This window comes from Uranotaenia lowii, chromosome 2 (genome assembly GCF_029784155.1).
Source record: "Uranotaenia lowii strain MFRU-FL chromosome 2, ASM2978415v1, whole genome shotgun sequence".
NCBI classification, from domain to species: domain Eukaryota; kingdom Metazoa; phylum Arthropoda; class Insecta; order Diptera; family Culicidae; genus Uranotaenia; species Uranotaenia lowii.
In genome coordinates, this window is record NC_073692.1 from 128,936,300 (window position 1) to 128,954,214 (window position 17,915).

The 17,915-nt window shown below is 30.9% G+C and overlaps 1 protein-coding gene across 3 annotated transcripts in view; it reads left to right on the forward strand.

The window, feature by feature from the left end:
• The window catches only part of LOC129744081 (serine-rich adhesin for platelets-like), a 324,036-nt gene that overhangs the window by 247,805 nt on the left and 58,316 nt on the right, over window positions 1-17,915 (forward strand). The window lies entirely within an intron of this gene.

The following is a 17,915-nucleotide window of genomic DNA, read 5'->3' on the forward strand; positions in this document are numbered from 1 at the left end:
CAAAACATAACAAAATATGTGGAACAAAACAAAATAAGCGCCAGAATTCACCATTGCGATTAGGATTTGTTAAACGTTGTGGAGTAATCGTCCGTCGCTTACATCCCGGAGTCGAGGCCAAAAACTGCCAAAAAGGAATAGCCAAAAAAATAAAAGTTTTATTTTATTTAGGTTCGAGTTTTTTACATTCAAAGTAAGGAATTTATTCTTATTTTCGAAAACAAGTTCTAGAAGTTGCTGATTTCCAAAGAAATTTAAAAAAATAAGGATTTGAAGATTCATTTCAAGAAAAACTTTTTATATTTAGTTAAATTAGAAAGTAGTAAGCTAATTCTTTTCAAGCATGATCATTTGAGGCATTGGTAAAAAATTATCAAATATTTAGAAATAAATGTAAGAGATTAAGTTTGCGGTTCAAATCAGATTTATTTTCTTCTTGATTAAAATTAAAGATTTTAGTTTGAACTTTTTTTAAGAAGAATCTGCAATATAAATAATGTTAAACAAAAAACCTGTAAAATATGTTTTCAGTTGAATTTTAACTTGAAAATTAAAAAAAAAGTTCTATGGCCCTTTAAAATAACCATTGAAAATTTACTTCGTGATTATAATCCAAAAATTGTATTTTAAATTTGTGATATCTTCTGGTTTGTTTTCCAAATGTCTCTGATTTAATATAAAATTTTTATTTTGAATCCAGAATCAAAATTTTGAAACTGCGATCGCCTGTAATTTGAATCCTCAATGAAATGCTCACATTAATATTTTAATTTTGATTTTAAAACTTAACTTCGAGTTGAATCTGAGTTTTTAAATTTGATTCCGAATCTGCCTTTTAAACATGAGTTCGAAATCTAGATTGCGAATTTGAAAACGGTTTTTGAAATTTAAGCTCTAGATAATAATTTTCACCAATAATGAGCCAAAAAGCGAAATTTTGTTCAGAATTTTCAACCAGAATTTTTTTTTGAATTCTGAATTTTTTACTTTAAATGTGAATTCTTTCTTCAGTTATTTATTCAAAATTGCGCTTGTGAATCTGAATGAAAATTGCGAAAGATGAAACTGTTCAAGATTTTTCAATTCTGGATCAACATTATGAATCTTTCTTTAGTTCGAATTCTGCATAAGAAATAAAGTAAAAATTTCAAATCTCAAAAATGGTTTCTAATTTTAAATACTTTATCTTAATATTCCGAAATGATAAGTTTCGAATATAGAAGTATGAAATCCAAAATCGAGATTCGAATCAGAATTTTGCGCAAATCCAAACTGAAGTTCAGTAACAATAAACCGGATACAGAATCCGAACTCTCATCACAGACATTGTGTTTTAATTTTAATTATTTTTCCGCTAGTATCCGGGCCGTGCAAATTTGGGATATTTTTGCCAATATCCGCCAATATCAAAATTTTCATTCAAAGATCATGAAAAGAAACACTTAACTTTTGTTTATCGAAATACATCAGTCAATTTCAAATCACATATTGAGATTTCAAAAAACGTTCATACAATTTTGTTAAAATTTACTCAAAAACTTAAGATGCAAAATACATAATTTTCGTGACTTAATTTTATTTTTTTGTTTTATTTTGCAAATCAAGTGTCAAAAATCTGGCGAAATCTGAGTGATTTGGCAAGTTTAGTCTTATCCCATTTGAATAGGATATTCGGGATGAAATTTCTATCAACAAGTTTGAAATTTTTAGAAAAACTGAAGTAGAATGATTGACCTGGGATAAGACTTTTAGGTTTTGTCTTTATTTCTGAAAAGATATTGTTACTCTTGTATAATTTTAGTCGATCATCAAAATGTTATTGGGAATTCGTAATTTTGAGTATAGAGAAGAACATATTGCTTGGCATGGGGGGGGGGGGGTTTAGAACATTAATAATATTTTAGTTCGATGTTAAGTTACACGAGCCATCAAAAAACATACCCAGTCATAGTCATCAACAATTTAGGACATCGATTGTAAAACCATACTTTCCTTGACCACTTAAGGCTTACTCCATGATGATGATGAGCAATTCGGAACAAAGTGTGCCGCTGAAATTCGACGAAAATGGATGATCCGTTTGCGGTTTTGTACAAACCCAATAGGTTGATTCATCAAGTTATCGCACCTCTCACGATGGACCTTCTTCTGAAGACTAACCAGCTTAATTTTACCTGAAAAGACTTGATTTAGCCTGTCAGCATCTTTAAAAGCTGCCTGTTTTATTTAAACGAACATTCTAAATGATTTGATGATTGACTAAACAAAAAACATTCAGTACTGAAAATTTTACTTCGGAACGACCCGTAATTTTTTTTATGTGAACCTACGAAATTTATCAAATAATGTTTCACACTTGTCGTTAATTAGTCATGCTTATTCATCAGGCTAAATTAAAAAAAAAACTGTTTTTTTTTTGTCTAGATTTTGTTATTCATGAATAAGACTCGAACGTTGAAATAAAAATATTGAATTTCAATGAGATTCAAGTAAATAAAATAAAACTTAAAAGCGCATTTAAAAACAATTCAAACGAAACTTTCATTTTATAAACCATTTTTAATAAATTGAATGGAATATAATCAACCAGATTTTGCCACATTGTAGATGCCAGAACATTACCCAAACATTCACCCGGCGAAGGTTTCGCCTAATAAATAAATACCATCAAATCGCTTTCTTGGGTCGAGCGCGCAGAATGCATGTTTTGTTAACGATCGGATCAGTTGGTTCACGTTTTGGGTTGGGTAAAATTTTGCACCATTTAAGTTGGGAAAAAGCTAAAAAAAATCGGACGAATAAAAACCCACTTGTCCAAATTGATTTTCTTACCACGTCGCCGATATGTTAAATTAAATTTATATTGGTCATTATTATATAAAGGAAAAAACTTAACGTTTTTATTCCAAATTCCAATGTGTCCTACCTGTTTCTGTTGTGCTAATTTTTTAGTATATTCTATTTTTTAAAGTATTGAGCATCAGCTAACACATTTTTTTTTGTTTTACAGGTAAACAGAACGATAAAGATAACCGTTTTGATTGTAAGTATAATCGTAGTAAAGATTTAATTTGAAAAAAAAAATATCCATCAATGGCATACATCTTAACGTTTTTATAATACAAACCTAAAACTAGTTTTACCCATTTTCCATATTCAAAAAATTTCATCCGTTGAAATTTTCAACAAAACCTTTGATTGCCTTTAAGGTTGAAACACATATCCGTGCATTTGTTTTAAGTTATCATGTCACATCATTTTTTTTCCTACCATTAATATACCTCATTATTCCGGGTCCTCATCATCAGATGATGATGATTTTTTCCGGTAAAATTAACGGATGGGAGATGCCAATGTATGATGATCTAATTTGAAGTGTCAACTTGCACCCAACGCGACTAACTACCGAAGGAGAATGACGACAAAAACTGTTCACTCATCACACTTTTGTGTACCCACTCACACGCCGGAAGTACTTCGTAATTAGTTTCTTCACCCGGGCACGGGTATCTATCGTTGATTTTTTTTAACAGCGCTTCAAGTCGTCTTTTTTGGAACTTACACATTATGATGCGTGTGCTTGAACATCAACGACTTCTCCACGGGGATATATATAATGACTGGAAACAACCTTTTTATGGGCTGCGTAAGGTGCCCAAACAATAAACACTCATTCATAACTATGAAGTAGGTACGAGATACTCCGGTGGAATAACAATGAATTTAATGTGTGAACTCTTCTGCCTTAACTGTGACAGCACGTTTCTCGTGACAGTCAAACTACCATTTGTTGATCTTTTTCTTCCGGGGTATAGAGAAGCTATAATTTTGGCTCAAATATGGAAAAAGGTGTATTTATTATATGCAGAGGGTATTTGTTTGTACAACTTTTAAACTTTAAACGTGACTTGAATTCAACAACAACATTCGCACGGTTTTTATACATTTATGTTTAATCCTCTAGAACCCAAATTTCGTTGAAAAATTCACAGAAGCTTAGTTTTAAGATTAAAAACCCCTTTTGTTCTACGAAAAACTTCATAGACGAGAAATTTTTTTTGACAAATTTTTCTAAATTTTCTTAAGCACCGGGAACTCAACTTTTCCAAATTTTTTGGTCGATTTGGGTTCATTTTTGTATTTCTCAAACCCTGGGGTTTAAAAAGCTTCGTTTAGGGTTCAAAACTCATCAATGATTTTTTGCAGAATTTTAATTAACGTTTACATGAGTAAGTTTGAACTTTTTGGTTTTTTAGGGAACATTGAATACTTTGTACTGGAAAATCAACATCATTTTTGTTTCTTCTGTGGAACCGAGCCAGCTTAAGGTTTCTGGGCCAATTTAGTTCTGAGTAAAAATTTGAACTCTTGAATCATCACAGTTATCTTTTGTTTAGAACATGCTTAGAGTTATTTTATGTTCAGAACAAAACATCTTATGAGGTGCTCATGAACCTTCAAGAAGAAGGTTTATCCCTCAAAACCCTTAGAGGAATTGGGAAAATGAAATTTCAATTTTTATGCAAATAACTTTAAGAAAAAGGAAACGCCGGGATTTTTTTTTCTCTAAATCTAACTTTTTGAGACCGATATTCGGAAAACTGGAGGCTTTCTGAATATTCTGATTATGAAATTTGTTATTAAAATTTCGTTATTTGTGCGAAGTCCTGCAACCTTCTTCCAAGTCATATAACACAGAATGAAATAAATGAGAAAAAAATGTAAAAAAAAATGTTGAAACAGTTATATTTTAAAAACTAAAATAATAGGATAATTACTCAAATACTTAGATCACGAAAAAAGTTAAAATTACTTAAATTACCTAATTAAAATACAAAATTACTTAAATATCTATAATTACTAATATTACTAAAATATCTAAAATTACTAAAATTACCAAAATTACTAAAACTGCTTAAATAACTAAAATTACTATTATTACTAAAATACAAAAATATGTATAGTCCAACTTATCTTTATATATAAGATTTCTGGGATGAATTATCACCAATACGATGAAAATTCTATACAATGTTTTTTTTGTTTCGCTTGAATGTAGTGGTCATGTATCATTTCGCACGGGAGCTCGAGTCTTTATGCCAGAAGTGCTTTTCCAATCATATCATTAGTTCAATGCATATTTCTGCGCATTTTTGGCGTAGAGTTAGCGCCGAGCGGCATTTAAATTTTGCAAGTTTTTTTTTTGGGTGCACGTACATTAAGGTTGTCAATATTTTTTCATCACGTTCTCGAGCCGGATAAATCCGGACATTCTTTTATAAAAACCTAGTGAAATTCGGGCATTTGTTTTTCGACCAAAATCCGGGCAATATCCAGGCAAGTTTGGTACAAACCCTAGGAATTGTTCATCAAAAACGAAGAAAAAAAACATGAAAAAAACAAAAATTTTGTGGTGTGGTGGGGTTTTTGAAGACAAATTATTCTCATAACAGTTTTGTTTGAACAATTCATATATAAAAAGTATAAAAAATTTGTAGGTTCTATGCAATTATTTGTCATTGAATTATTTTACAAATATAGTTGGGTATTTATTTTAAATCCTAACTTTCGAATTTAAGTTCTAGAAATGCATTTTTTTTTATAAATATTGAAGTATTAAATAAGGGATTTCAAGGTTTCATTTAAGATTGAAAATTTGTGTAACTACTTAAATTAGCTAATCAAATCTTAATTCTTTTCAACCACAAAATATCTTAAATATAAAAATAGAGGCGTTTCCTTTGTAACTTGACTTCTAGCTGAATTAAAATCAGAATCCGGATCTAAATCCTCTAGTTTGAACCTGAGTTCAAAACCTGAATTCCTAATCTGGTACCATTTTTTTTTATCTAAGCTCCAGATATTAATTTCTTTTAGTTATTAACCAACAAGCGAAATTCTTATCAAAACCCTTAATCAGAAATCTCTTATTAGAATTATGAATTTTCGGCTTTTAATGTGAATTTCTTCTCCAGTTAATAATTTGAAATTCAATTTGTGAATCTAAATAAAAATTGTGAATGAAGATATGTACTGTTTAAAATTTTTCAATTCTGGATAACCACAAAATCCATAACATTTTTAACCTTGGCTTACCAGATATTTGTCTGCCATCATCCGAGCCGTGCAATTTTAGGTTATTTTCCCCAATATCTGCAAATATCGAAAAAATTTAATAAAAAATTGAAGAAAATCACTTGAAAACCTGTTCTTTATATCAAAACACATCAGTCAATATAAAATCTTATTTTAAGTTTTCAACAAATCGTTTATGTGAATTTTGATGAAGCTTGCTCGAAAAATTTGGACGCAAAATACGTATGAATCAATTCAAATTTTCGTTTGATTTTTGCAAAGAAAGTGAACAAAATCGGGCAACATCTGGGCAATCCACAGTGGTCCAAAACCCAGCAAAGCTGGCAGAAAATCGATTTTTGAAGCGCTCATAATTATCTATCCAAATATTCAACGTGTTCCGGCATTTTCAGGCTACATGAAACCATGAAAATGATAAAAATAAGTTTACCCGTTTAGGAGTTCTCAGAGAAATGCTTAGAAAAGTTTGAATATTTTTTGGAAATTTTGCAAAGATATACTTACATTGATAAACGAATAGATATCCAAATCGCGAATATATTTTGCTTTGCAATTATTTTTATATTTTTGTTAGGCATATTTTACACCTTATCTTATAAAAATTTGTTTTTTGGAATACAGTTGAAATTTTTTATATGGAATCTAGTTGCAAAAAACGATAAATATTTTGAATTTGATAACTAACTTCAAATAGAGATTTAAAAAAAAAACTCCACATAACTCCACTCTAATTTTACGTTGGATAGATTCCCACATTTCTGGACTACAAAATATTTCAAATTGGGCTGCCTTTTTGCCATTTTTGGAGAACGACGTCAACGAGTTGAACCACTTTTTTCTTCAAATTTGACTTCCAAGCCAATAACCTTCCAGATCACGAACTAAATTGATATTCAATTGGATCTCTAGGTTGATTTTTCTCAAAAATCCAATCATGAAACATCCTTTTCATATTTTGAAGCACTATCAGTATGAATATCTGTTTTATTTTTTTTAATAAGGAGTAACTCCCAAAACATAATTAAATTACGGTTTCTAAAATATTATTCTGATTATTAGTCAAATCATAGAACATTTTTTGTTGTTCAAAATTCACGAGAACCAATTGAAACTTGAAAAATAGATAGAAACTTTAATGGTTTAATTTAAAAAATATGAAATATGAAATAAAATCCAAAATTAAAATTAAAAGTTTAACTCAAAAATTAAGAAAATATGAAGCGCAAAGTTTGTTTTTCTCGTATAAAATGTAAATTAAGTATTTTTTGTTAAAACAACCATTGAAATAATAAATGATCATTTAAGAAAAAAACCCTACATACCTTTATTTCAAAATTTTGTTCAGTAGTGGCGAAATTGTTAAATAATTCTCATCTATCATTAAATTTCTATATTGACACGTTATCTTATGAAAAATTAAAAGAAGTGATCGGTACGTGAGCGTTGTCGTGTCAATCTGTATTGATTTAATTTCATATGTATTGTAATTTTGAGATAATTTTAGATTCAATGAACCTTTCTAGGATGTGGGAGGTTTTGCAGCAGTCTTTAGAAAATTTAAATACAAGAATTTACTTACTGAGCTATATTTTTGTTTGAATTCTTACAATAAAAACAAAAAAAAATAAATTTCAAAGAAAATATGAAAGTAATATGTTATTTTTTTGTGAAATAATAATTATTGAACGATTTTAAAAGGTTTCAGAGCAAAAAATGTTGAAAACTGACTTTTTGCCAGTTTTTTTAAGAATTGGACCACTGTGCAATCTGGCGAGCTTAGTCTTATTTTATCAAAATTCGATATTCGGGACTAAATTACTATCAACCAGTAAGGATTTTTTGAAAAACTGAAGTAGAACTATGGACTTGGAATAAGATTCCAAGATTTTGGCATTAGTTCTAAGTCGAGAATATTATTACTGAATAATTGTAGTATTTCATCCAAATTTGATTAAGAATTTTAAATTTTGAGCTTGAATGCAGAAGAATATTTTTCTTGGCATTTAAGGAACCTCATGGGAGTAATTTTTCTGTTAAAATCTCTTACAGATTTGAGAAAATGATTTTATAATAAAAGTAGTCAAAATTGCCGTTTTCGGAAACCTGGCGGTCTAAATGCGCATATTTATGTTTTAAGCCATGTTTCAGTTCCACTTGCAATATTTTCGTATAATTTTATTGAAAAACAAAGCTGAAATTTGGGCGAAATTTAAGATATTAAGATAGCAAGAAGTGAAGTTAGGGATGCCATATGGTCATATTTCATTGTGTAATTATTTTCATATTATTTTTAACATATCTGTATAAAGCTCTGTATAAAGCTTGTTTCAATGATAAAAAGTAAAAAAAAATATATGGCTATTTTTTTTTCTTGGGGCGTTTAACCCACCTGATATGAGCATTCAAAATTGTCTCTTATTACAGTATCATATCATTTATAACTTTACCTAAAGCTTCAATTTGTTGAATTATGTAAAATTTTTGGCTTTCAGTCAAACTATTTAGGAAAAACAGCGTTTTCGTTTTTCATTCGACGTTTCGGCTTAATGTATTTTGCCGATGCCACTACCGATTGAAGTTAAAAACAAATTCAAATTTACGATGATGCGGACAATTAAGAAAACAGGACGAGGGGAAGTTGAGACACAACACATTTTGACAAGAAATAGCACCCCAGTAAGTAAAACAAAAATCATATCACCCAACACCTTTTATTAAAAAAAAATTTGACGAATTTCTGAATTTAAGATGAATAAGAAAGAAAAACCATTAACATTGAGGTTTAAAGATTCTGTACGCAGGATTATTTAAATTCAATATATTTTGACAAAACTGTTAAAAATCTTGTTTAAAATTTTTAATTTTTTTTGACTATGTATAACAATAAAAAAATTTCATGCCATGTGTCAAAAGCGGATTACCCTCAAACTTCACTGAATATAGGTACTGATCTATAAGCCATTCCGTCAATCGGGTGTATGTGCAGATTACCCAATAAGCGCATTTAGAGTCACTTCCCCCTAAAACGACATTTGCGGTTGCCTACAGATTGAAAAATGAATTTCTAAAATTACAGGTAGAGAATAAATTCAAACTGATGCGATGCAACGTTTCATCATTTCCGCATAACAGAAACATTGTTGAACTTCCAAGTTACGGAAAAATCAATCGTTCATCATCTCCTCTTGACTATTCGAGCGTGCAGCAGGTACCCGGTATGAAAGCATTTCATTTTTGGACGTATTTTCTAGAAAAAATAAAAAAACAACATTCACTGGCGGCCGGCGGCGCCTGGGACTTACCGGAGGATTTTTTCTCTCTGTTAAACCATTCTACAGCATCGTTCTACACCGGCTAAAAATAACAACATCCGTCGTAATTTGAACCTGCGCCTCAGAGAGACGGAACTGCGACGAAGGCCGAAAAAAAACAACCAAACCTGATCCAAAACCATTCCCGGTGGAGCATCAACTAAGAAACAACTCAACTCGGTTCTCGAGTAGGTATTGTGTTTTTTTTACTCGTTGTTTTTAAAAGTCTGCCGAGTGGACCAAAAAACCTCGGCAAGAACAACATTGGAAATACATAATAATGAGTGCAATCGGGAGTATCGGCGTTGAAACTGTTTTTTCAAGGCAGTGTTAAAAAAATACCGTTGCCGGTGTGTTTTTTTTACCTTTTCTTCAGCCGTTTCGGTTGCAGTTGATGCTGTTTTTAAATCAGTCTACGAATTGTTACTGGAACCAGTGCAACTGACGATTGGGTTCCGATTTTGAGGATAATTAATAGCACCCACTATCTAGATTTTTGTTTTGCTTTCAGTCCCAAAACGGATGTAGTCACTAATTGCTACTTGAATTACGTGCTCAAACAACACCGTCTAGAATATCGATGTGTTTTCAGAAATTTGAATTTGAATTCTCTGTTTTTTTTTCCAAAGTATCAGATTTGGAACTATAATTAGTTAGTACCAGAATGAAAGAAGGAAAAATCGATTGAATTGTATTTCTATCAACACTGTTTGGTCATATCGAGCATTTTATTTGAAACAATTGCAATATCATAAACAAGCTCCACGAAACATAAAATTTACCAAATAAAACTGCGAAATTTTCACTCCGAGCTGCTGCATGATCAGAAAAAAATCGCCTCCAAGCGGCGTATTTCTGGCTGGTGAATTGGCCATTTTTATTTGTTTATGAGTAAGAAAAATAACTGACCACCGGCATGTAAATATAGATAGAACCCCCTCGGCAGATATCTCGTAACGGCAAATGGCCCTGCGTTGCGCGTTGTTCATTCAACTTTTTCCAGCTCGTTTGGTTTTATTGGATGATCCAAACAGCTTGGTTCAGACAGCAGCAGCAGCAGCAGGGTGGCTGTCAAAATGGGCATTAAAAACTATGCTGTGCTCCATGCGTATAACACCAAATTCATTCATTTTATGAGTGAAGCGTAAAAACAAATTTTCACGCACGCGGACAGTTTGAAGATAGTCCTACTACCATGCGTTCATTTATTATTTAATGCAGTGAGACTGGTAAATTTCAAATTTCGTTTCATTGTTTGAAACTAAATTTAAACAAAAAAAGGAAACTTTAATGAATTTCAAATCAAATGGAATTTTGAAGTTCCAGTAATCTCGCTTTACAGAAACTAAAAACTATCAAATGCTTCCGTAACGATGTTTAGTGGTAAGTAGCGAATGGCTAGGAGAAAATATAAACGGCATCGTAAAATGTGCTCACGCGTGTGCGAAATGGATGGGTATGATTCTCCATTTTCTACGGTCGTAAATATCTGAAAGCGTTCAGCTGCAAAATAAATTAATGTGCGTTTGTGAGAGGGACGAAATTTAATAAATTGGCAAAATGAAAAAAACCACTCGTCTGAAAACACCACATGACCTCACTGTTTCTATGTTAGCTTAACCTTAAAAATTTAACCTTGAAAAAAATCGAAAAATATTTTGAAACAACAAAGAGAAAATCGACTTCAGCAAGGAAAACTGATTTATTAGTTTCCATAATAAAACAACCATTTCTTATGATCATGACGCTCAATGAAACTGAAAATTGACTTCTAGGAATCATAACCTAGATATTTTTGAGCTAAATCGATACAACGAGAAAAAAAAGATTTTATATCTTGATCAAAATCCAGCATTTCGCAATCAAAATCATAGTTTAATAAAGTCAGTTGAAAAACTCAAATCTGGAAACAAACATAAGCACCAGAAAATATAAAATTTGATTTTCATATTTGTTTTATGAAACAGATCCTAACCTCATAAAAATATAAAAGGAATAATAAAGTGCTTCTTGTTACCTTTTTAAATTGATGTTTTTCGGTGATTGTCGAGCCAAATAATAACAATTCTTTTACGTTTCGGTCTACTGGATAATTTCAGCCATCTTCAGAAAACTGTATTCAGATAAAATATATAAAACTTTAAACTAACACACTTTATGTCTTAAAATCCCTTCACTTTTCTGCACTTACAAATTGTATCTCCGCGTGCTTCCGTTACGGCTGTCTTATTATGTATCTTATATGTATTGGCAGAATATACTTTCAGAAAATGTATAAAAAGTGTGCCTCAGAATTCTACATCGCTTTCAAAAATCAAAATAAAGAATAGTAATTAGAAACCTTACTCAACCCTAAAGTTCGATTCATTCATTAAATGAAAAATTCTTATTTTGGGTCAAATTTAGGTTTCCTCATTCTCTTAGTTCAAAAGTATAAAGAAAATAAGAATCAAAACCTGGAATAATTGCGTTGAAAATAAGCGATTTTTTTATTAAATCTTAAAATTGATCTCTTTTATTTTGAGACAAAACTCCTAAAATTTAGAAAATAGAATTTGTTTTAGCCAAAATTGAAATTTTATTTTAAATAGAATTGAAAATATAGAACTCAAATATTAGTTGAAATACTTCAAATAATATGATCGAATTAAAAAAAAGTATTTAGTATTTAATTAAAAAGTAAAAAAAAGTATTAGTAAGACGAATTCCAGGATTGTATATCCCAATCGCCCATTCTGAACCAACTTAGTAAAAAGTGATACTTCAATCATATCCAGCGCTTAGCTTTCTATTTTTGGAAAAAAAATAACGAAAAAAATATCAATTAGTGGAGAGGGGGATTGAAACACCCTGCGCCAAAATTTTTTTTTCCAAAATTCAGGGAGCTTGAAAATAAAAATCAGGGAAAATCAGGCTAACATAAAATGATCGAGCTGAGTGCCTTTTTTGATCACCATTGTATTAAAATTCAGGGAAAAAAACGATGCTTATCAGTTTATCAGGCAGGACCTTAAAAAATCAGGCAAATCCTGGGAAATCAGGCTCATTGGCATTTCTGCTCGCATGGCCTATACTAAGGTTGCCAGAATTTTTTTCACTACCATCCGGGCCTAGCAATTCCGGGCATTTAAAAAAAAAAACCTTGCAAAATCCGGGCATGGATTTCAAATCCAAAAACCGGACAAAAACCGGGCAAAATTTAGGTGTTATTATATATAAAAGCAATGAAAAAATGCAAAAAAATCGAAATTAATATTTTATTAATGTAATTGCTGACATTCAACAACTTTTTGGATCACTTAAATATTTTAAGGTTTATAAAAGTAAATCAGCGAAATTATTTGAAACAACCGTTGAAAATTTCCATATCGATAATTGATTTTGCTGAAACGTACTCAAAAACTTTGATTTTTTTTTGGTTTCTTTGTGAAAATTGTTAAAAAATCCGGGCAATATCCGGACTTTTTTCACGATATCCGGGCAACCGAGCCGGACCAGACTTTCTCGAAATTTTGCATCAAATATCCGGGCAAACCCGGATAAACCCGGGAAATCTGGCAAGCTTAGCCTATACTCAATATAAAACTTAAAAAGATTTTATGTTTATTTTACGTGATCAGGTATCGGGTAAATTGGTAAAGTTTTTTTTTAGTCTCCTAGCATTTCCATCTACATTGTTGTGGAATTTTTAAACATTAACTGATAAACTTCTTTGATGAGCTGTATAGAATGCATTTCATGAACTTCATGAAATTAAACATTAAAATATAAGATTATTCTTATTTAAAGTTCGGATTGTTTGGATTCAAATTTAAATTGTTACTCTATATTTAATACTGATTTCTCTGATTTTTTTTTTACTTTATTTCATTATTTTAAAAAACCGAAGAAGTTTAAGAGATTATGATCGATGATATTTGTATTGTAAATCAACGATTTTGATTTTAAAATCTTAAATGGTGGTTATTGAATGCCAAATACTGACAAACTAGAGTCTAAATCCAAATACAAGAAATTTAAATAAGAACTCCAAACCAGAATTTCGAAAACCAACCATATACATACATTTTAGAGATTTGCTCAAAAATCTTATCTGTGCAAAATTTCAGCTCAATCGGACTTGATTCAGGGATGCCTTAAAGGGCCTAAAGATTCGGTTTTTTTACCTTGTAAAATAACCTTGTAAAGGACCAAATAAAAACGAAAAAATTTAAATTTTTATTTTGTTTGCCAAATGATGGAAAGAATCCATAAAACGTTGAGATCATGTGCTATCGTGAAAAAAATAATTTTTGGTCAAAAATCTACTCGAGAATTTTGAAAGATCCCGAAAATTGATTTTTTTTTTGATGCCAAGTGACTAACAAATGCATGAAACGTCAAGACTTTGTGTAATCTCGAAAAAAAAAATTGACAAAAAATTTACATCCTGGGACTTAGCCAGTTTTCCAAAAAAAAAAGTCCCAGAAAGTTGATTTTTGACCAATTTTTTTTTGATAACACCAGATCTCGACGTTTCATGCATTTCTAAGTCATTTGGCATAAAAACTCAAATTTCGATTTTCCGATTTCTTTTGGTCCTCCTTTGGTGATTTTAAAGATAAAAAAACGAAACTTTGTGCGCTTTGAGGCATTCCTTAATAGCAAGTCCAATTGAGCTGGAATTTTTAACAGGTCAGTTTTTTGGGCCAATCTACAAAATAAAAATGGTCGGTTTTCATAATTTGATCATGGAATTTTTACCATACCTCAATTGCCATCCTTATATTCATAAACATTTTAGTTAAGCATTATACTGATTCAGAAATGAATATAACTTAAAAATAACTCAAATAATCTATAAGACAACCCGATCAGGAGGGAAAAACTAAATTATATCAAGATGAGATATTTTGATACTAATATTTTTCCTATCTAAATGAGTTATTATTCAGTACTCGTAGGATGTTAAAATATCTCAAATTATATCAAAAAATCTATACGATCATAGCTGAATTATATCAATTTAAGATATGCTCCTTACAAGATTATATCTCGTTCAGATAGCATAGTTTGATATTGGGCAGAACAAAACCTATCAAAATTATAACTTATCAAGATATGAGTGCTTCGAGAAAATTTTCAAGTGGAATGTCAATAAACCACATTATTTGCTAAAACCATGCCCCATTTTTGGTTTCCCGAAACTTGGATTCAATTTTATGAATCTGTTGAGCGAAACTCATAAACGTACGGTTTGGGCCGTTAACTTCGATATCCGTGTTTCAGAAAAAGTTGTACGTATATCAAAATAAGATATAATCATTTTATTTCAGGACAATCCGAAAAAAAATCTTGATCATTTAAAATGAGCTCAACCCCATTCAAGTCTGTCAATCAGAATAAGATATAATTCAGATTGGAAAAACTTAAAATCGAAAATCTAGAGTACTTCATTATAACTGAATCAGATGTAAATATCTTGGTGAGATATGTTTGAGTTATTATTTTGATATGCTCTCCTGATCGGGAAATTTGCTGAAAACTTGAAAAAAAAAACCCGGATAGTTCCATTTTGGAAGAGCTCAACCACATGTCACTTCTTCTAAGAAACAATGAGCTCTCATGAACATCAATTACAACTACTGCTCGTACTGATTTTTATGTGGGTGGTCTCCACACCATAACACAATTTCAACTGGGTCTCGAGATTTTATTATCACAATGCCCTCCTTACCTTGGATGCTAATTGGACTTGCACATCTTGATTTTTACTGCTATTGCTCGAAAGGGGTAAATTGGTGCAAACATCTTCCTTCTAGTTAGCTGTAGGTTTATAGGAATTGAAAAAATCATGAAAAAGTCAATCGTCCATCGGAATTATCAAATTGATTAATTCAAAATTCATCACATCAAAGATGGAAATTTGAAAAACAGCTCCTCTCTGTTGCTTATTTAAGTAGAAGCTGCAATCTGTATCCAATAGTTTATGCATGCATGCATATGCAGTGTCTTCTGGCTCTGATGTCTTTGAAAAAAATGGCAGCTCTACTTTCTGAAGTGGCAACATTATGGCAGTGCATCTACCAGTTCCACTTGACGGCAAGTGAGCTAGCTAGTTTCATTATCACAATCGAGTCATTTGTTTGATGTAGGTACATAGTTGACTGACTGACGGTCGCCATGTAGGGAACTTCTCGATGATCTCGGTTAGTAAGTAGGGGAATAATTTTAATAAAAATCACATTTCTAGTTTAAGAGATTGGCCGACTTTAGAACCAGACTGGCGCATCTGCGTCAACATGGAAAGATGCCGTCTTGGTCGTCGCCTGAATGGGATGCCCATTCGAGTCCGTTCGTGAATGGACGACGACAACATTCCATTCTGTGGCTCAGGGTCCAATCACGGGTGTCACTGGCCGTTTGACGACGACGACGACGCCCGGTACGGAAAATGAATCAACCATGTTCCACTTTCACCAACAGTCCAGCCCATTATGCGCCAAACAAGACAAACGCCGCCGCCCCGCCGCCCGGGTACTGTTTATGCACTCGATTATGTCACTTTCCATTTTTCCTTGATGTATTCTTTTTTTTCGTTTGGTTTTGCACATACGAGCCAGCCGCCTCCTATCGGATCTGCTGGAGCTCAATATCCATATCGATTATGCTGACTAACGATGGATGAATTGATATAACCAAATGATACGCTTTTCCAAGCATAACCCACGAGGAAATTCAATCAATTGAATTATGCGCGGTTGAGGGGGGTGTGTTCCGAATGCTTGCTTCAGGCGGTTCCTGAGCGAGTTTTTCTTCATGAAAAAAAAACACTGATTTAGCATATCGAACTCATTGAACTTCGTTTCCTGAAGATTTTCTTTAAAGCTTTTCGAAAAGTCCTACCGGATTCAATATCACATATTGATGATAGTAACAACAATATTGAGCCTTGAAAGGTCAATTAAGGTGTTGTATTCTTGATTGACTTTCGATTTTGTTTTGAGAAAAATTTGTGAAAATTCAAACTGAAGGCTAGGGTGTCCATTCCGGGATTTCCCGGTAGAAAACTCGGGAATTCCCGATTCTGGAGAATCATAGTTTCATTCGCGGGAATTCCCGATATGTTTGAACTTATTTTTCAGGAAAATCCTGATAGCCTCCGGAACCATTCATATTATTCTTTTTGAAAATGTAGTCATACAAAACTAATTTAAAATATGCCGATTCCTGTGGCAGCAGACATTTTGCAGCCATTTGGTGCATTTTTTTATTCAAAAAGATAAGTTTAAAAACTTAAAAATAAAGAAGACATCGTTAAATATGTAAAATGTTCAGAAAAAAAACGTAAAAAAAAGTGGATTAAACAAACAAATAAAAGATAATTTATTTTATTAACTCTAATTGCATGAATGAGTTCTTCGTTTGACTTGTTCAGGTTATTTTATAGATCGTTTGACTGTTTTTAATTTATTATTGTTGAAAACAGTTTGATTAAAAATAAGTTTAAAAAAAAAACATTATGAAGAGTACATTTTCAACAAATCATGGGCTTGTATGCTGAAAAGGTTCAATAAGCTATATTTCAATCGAAGTGCATATATTTAACATATTTTTGAATATTTCCCAGGATCCCGGGAATTTCCGGGAAACAGGCCACCAGATTTCCCGATTATTCCCGGGGACAGAAAAATGGCCGAAAAATGGACACTCTACTGAAGGCCGCAAAGAATTTTACCAAAATTTAAGTCAGTTTATATAGTTTTTTTTAGTAATGTGAGAAATTTAAGTAATTTTAGTAATTTTATTAATTTTAGCAATTTTAAGAATACTATTTATTTCAGTAATTTTAGTAATTTCGGAAATTTTCGAATTGCAGTTTTTTTGTAAATTTAGTAATTTTAGTATTTTTAGTTATTTTAGTAATTATAGATATTTTAGATATTTTAGTTATTTCAGAAATTTTAGTAATTTTTGTAATTTTTGTTATTTTAGTATATTTTGTAATTTAAATAGTTTAAGTAATTTTAATAGTTTTTTAGTTGTAGTAATTTTAGTAATTTTCGTAATTTGAGTTATTTCAGTAATTTTAGTGATTTTAGTTATTTTAGTATTTTTTTCTAATTTTTGTTATTTTTGTAATTTTAGTAATTTTAGTGACTTTAGTAATTTTAGTAACTTTAGTTGTTTTAGTTATTTTAGTAGTTCCAGTAGTTCTAGTAGTTTTAGTAATTTTAGTTATTTTAGTTATTTAAGTAATTTTAGTAATTTTGGTAATTTTGGTAATTTTTGTAATTTTGGTAATTTAAGTAATTTTAGTAATTTTCGTAATTTTAGTAATTTTAGTATTTTTAGTATTTTTAGTAATTTTAGTAATTTTAGTAATTTTAGTAATTTTAGTAATTTTTGTAATTTTAGTAATTTTAGTAATTTTAGTAATTTTAGTAATTTTAGCAATTTTAGTAATTTTAGTAATTTTAGGTATTTTAGTAATTTTAGTAATTTAGTAATTTTAGTAATTTTAGTAAT